Genomic DNA, 4,875 nt, shown 5'->3' with positions numbered 1-4,875 from the left:
TCTAGAATCAATGTCCAAATTACTAGTACTATGATGCAAGTTGAATGAGCTGTACTTAAAAATTTTAGACAAGCATATCACAACCTTGACTGATTTGAGCCTTAGATATCCATATGCATTCAAATCAACCATTTCCTTTAACATTCATTAATCAAGAACATGAATCAATTCTATGCAATGCTTAAACTCATTTGGCTTGGTAATAAGGGTTTTGAGACAATGATGGTCTCTTTTTAGAGTGGGGCTTGTCAATATCAAGGTTCTCTCATGAAATGGATTGAGCTTTAGAAGAATGCTAAAGGTAAGAACACTTAAACACATACAAGAACAAAACCTTGTCTACCCAAAGGTACCCAAAGTGTTTATCCTAACAATCTAAACCCAAATGATCCTAGTGCTACCCTTTAACTTCTTCTTTTCTGTTTCAACCTTTTCTCTTTTGGTTTTCAAGTTTTAGGAGAGGTTTCTTATTTGATCTATCTAGTGGGATGGGGGATTCTTATTGAATTGCTATGGTTCTCTTTTCTTCTTATTCTTAAGACATACAAGCTTTTTGCTAAACTTCTTTTTGCTTTCTTTTCTTTTCTTTAACTAGAACCATCTTAGATAACAATTTTTACTTCCCATCTTTTCACTAGACTTTAGATTTTACTTAAACACATTCCCTTCCTAAAGACTCTACCCTTTTCTTTCTCTTTTTCCTCTTTCCTTTTCTTTTCTTTTTCAAAACAACCAAGTCCCAAACAACAAGTGAACCACCTAGTCCTATCTAGTTTGAAAATTGCAAACTAGAACTACACAAGGTTTTACTCTTGTCAGTTCAAACCTAACACTTTCTACCAAGCTCAATCCCAAAAATAGGCCTCACACACACAAGAATAAACAAGGCTTGAAAGAAGGTTTGGTTAAGGGGTAGGGAAACTGTTTTAAAAGTGAAATCAGCTACTTGGATCAACAAGAATGGTAAAAGGGAAAAAGATGATCCAAATATGTATATGGTATCCATGAGTTTAAAGCAATGCACACATTGATATTTAACAGTCAATATTAAGTTCTTATAAGTAGGAAATGGTATCAAATCACAACATGCTTCAATTTAGACCAAATGCAATGCAGGAATTCAAGGCTTGGTTCAATCTTATGCTTCTAACCACTCAACTAGCATCAAAGTACTATTAACTTGGGCATTGATCCTAGTCTAGTGAATTAAGCAAGCTAACAAGGAAAAACTCATCATAGATCCCTAATGCAAATATTATACAATTCTACATGAAACATGCTAAACAAGATCCTAATATGCAATGCAAACTACATGAACACTCTTTTTTTATAAAGATTTTTATAAAAAATTTTCAAATTTTTATGGTTTTTCTATGCCTTAGATGATTATGCAAGTGCTAACATGATGATGATAAAAATTTGAAATTAGAACACAAAACACAACATCAAATGCTATCTCAAACCCTCCCCCAAACTTAAATCACACAGTCCTCTGTGTGAAAGAAATTTGATTGAGGATGCAAGACTAAAAAACAACAAAACACAACATGAAATGCAATGATATTTACAAGTGAAGGTGATGATGGTACCTTAGGGATTGTGGAAGAAGTTGTCCACATCCATCTGCATGTTTTCATATGAGTAGTTGGGGTCCTCTTGGTGGCTTGGAGATGGACTTTGGGGTAGCTCGACGACGGAGATCGACCGTGACTCGGTCGAGTGCATGTCCGAGTGGGGGGGTCGAGCTGGACCGCGAGTCTCGATTAGCTGTCCCTTCCTCTTCTATTCAGACTCCCTAGCTTCCCTAACCATGAAAACACCAAAGCAAAAATCAAAATACCAAAATTCCAAAGCAATATATACAGGGATACCTTAGGGACTTCCTCCCTAGTGAGCTTGTTTAAAGTCACTAAGCTTGACTTTGATGCCTTTTCAGGCTTGAGTTAGAGACCAAGGAGGTGATGAATTCCCCCCTGGTTCTACTTGATAACCTTTGTATTCCTTCTTGATCACTACTGCCTTAGCACTTGAACCATGTTGCTTCTTAAGCTTGAGTCTTGGTCTTGCCTTCTTCCAAGAATTTTTGTTCAGCTTGACTTGGAGATCCTTGACTAAAGCAGTCAGTTTCTGAACAGAATTCTTCAGCTTCTCCACTGAATCTTCTTGAAAGGTTAGCTTACCCCTTAAAGCAGTTTCCTCACTTGAGACCTCATGATCCTCCTTTCTTTTGATAGTGTAAGGTGGATCATATTTTGAAGGCAGATTAGTGGGACTGTTGATGTCAAACTTCATAGTGAAGTCTTCAGTCAGGTGGAGCTTGATAGTCCCCATCTTCACATCAATAACAGCCCCAACTGTAGCTAAGAATGGCCTTCCCAAGATAAGAGGGTCTTTAGGCTCTTGTTCCATACTCATGATTGCAAAATCAGTTGGGATCCTTGCTTCTCCTATTTTGATAGGGAGATTTTTAATCACTCCAACCACATCCCTCTTGGATCCATCTGCTAGACTGACATAGTAGTTGCTGTCCTTGAAGTCCTCATACCCCAACTTCTCAGCCACTGAGTATGGCATCAAGCTCACTGAAGCTCCTAAATCACAAAGGCACTTATTGAAGTGCATGTAGCTGATGGAACAGGGTAAGTTGAATGAGCCTGGATCTTCAAGCTTTGTTGGGACAATAGCTTTCCCAATCTCTTTCAAATCCTTCATATCTTGGTCATGAGCCCTCTTCTTTGACATCTCAAGTAACAAATCCTGATAGAGAGGGTATGGAGCATACTGTTCCAAAGCAGGTCCTCTCTCTTCTTCTTGGTAAGCAATGATGACCTCTTGTATAGCCATCACCTCCTTCTTCTCAATAACAGCCTTTTCCTTCAAGGCTTTCACTTCCTCTTGTTGCAAAGCAAGCACTTCCTCCCTCTTTTCAATGACTACCTCCTGTTGTATGGCCATTACTTCCTTCTTTTCAATGACTACTTCTTCCTTCAAAGCCATCACTTCCTCTTGTTTCACAACCACAACTTCTTCTTTCAAAGCTTTCTCTTTCTCTTGTTGCAAAGCTATCTTCTCCTTTTTCTCAATGATCTCCCTCAATTCCCTTATCTTTTGAGCCTTGAAACGTCCTGGGAATGGTAGAGGCGGTTTGTAAGCAGTAGGAATGTATCTAGCAGGCTTAATAGCTTCTGTGTCTGCAACTCGATAAGTCACTCGATCAGGTACTCGATCATGTGTGTGGCCGAGCACCTGGTCGAGTGGTTTCTCTGCTTCAGTCTGCTCAGTAAAACCTTCACTCTGGGCTTCAATTAGTGACCAACCCTCCCCACTTTGAACCTCACTGTCCTCAGTGACATATTCCTCATGGAGATGGATAGCTTTAACAGTGATCTCCCTTGGGTTGTGAATAGGTTGTTGAGGAAGATGGTGTGGCTTAGGAGCTGAAGTAGAGGCAATGGAGTGTTCCATGCACTGGAATGTAGAGGTCAGACTCTCAAGCTGGTTACTCAGGTCATGAGAATAAGAATCCATGTTTGGTTTAGCTCTCCAAACTGCCTTGCTGCCTCAATCTGCTGATTGGCTTGCCCAAGCAATAGTTGTTGCATCACAGCTCTTAAGTTAGGTTCTTGGGCTTCGTAGGTCTGAAATGCTGGAGGGTGACACCATTGAGTCTGGAAAGTTTGTTGCTGGCGCATAGGTGCATAATGGAATTGACTGCCTTGAAACATGGTTACTGACTCCAACAGACACACGGTCAAGCACAAGCTCGAGGTTATGGTCGAGTCGACTGGGAAGTGCTGGTTATTGAGATCCGGCGTCCGGCTCGAGCATGTGCTCGATCACAACTCGGTCGAGTGGTGGTCCAGTGACTGGTCGAGTGGTACCTGAAATGCAACTTCAACCCAGCAACAGAAGATTCAAGGTTATAAACGAACTCAATCTTAGACTTTCATGATCCTAAATGTCACAAAACAAACTCAGATAGGCAACGGCGCCAAATTGAAACCAACGATATTTGTATGTGGTGAAAGATGGAAGTGTATGCAATGGTGAGATACGGAATGGATGAATGGGTGTTTCAATTCCCCTTATGCAGTTGCAGTATAAGAGGTGTCAATCCTAAATGAGTGTTTGTGAACAATTAAGATATGCATATGAATCTAAGTTAAGCCAAATGTAAAGATTGTTTGTTACTAACAATCCTAAGATGAAAATGTAAAATGCAGAAAGTAAACTACTAGAACTAAGATCTAAATGCAAATAAAACAGGATGATTATAATAGTAATGATGCAAGCACAGAAATAGAAACTACTACTGATGAACTAATGCAAGACAATTAATGAACATGACACTAAGTAAATGCAATAGAAATGGAACAAGAATGAAACATGACAATCACAAATCATAAACAAGAGTTATAGGGATGAACTCGAGCAAGCACTCGACCGAGTGTAGGTCCAGTGAGAGGTCGAGCTGGTTAAATCCGGAAAACAGAGCAACACAATAAAAACAAAGCAATGCAAATACAAATCAAACAGCAAGCAAGCAACAGGATTAAGACTTTAAAATCAATAAACAAAGAAGGTCCTGAGGATGGATTCATGGGATGAACTAATCATTGTGGTTATCTAACTTGGTCAACAAATCTCAAGCAAACTTTGAGCTAACCTCTAGACATATAAATCTAAGACAAGTTTCTCCCACTCTCATGGTCAAGAAACAATCAAACCTATGCAATTCTAGACTTGTTCTCACACAGTAAAGAATCTACACAAGCAGGCATTAAGCAATACATCTCAAACCAAACAAGACCTCTAATCTCTTAGCAAGCCTAATGGTAAGCTCTAGATCTAGCCTTATCTATGCTTCCTAAACAT

This window comes from Camelina sativa, chromosome 15, assembly GCF_000633955.1.
Source record: "Camelina sativa cultivar DH55 chromosome 15, Cs, whole genome shotgun sequence".
Taxonomy (NCBI): domain Eukaryota; kingdom Viridiplantae; phylum Streptophyta; class Magnoliopsida; order Brassicales; family Brassicaceae; genus Camelina; species Camelina sativa.
The sequence above is the reverse complement of the archived record's forward strand: the minus strand, read 5'-3'. Positions refer to the sequence as shown.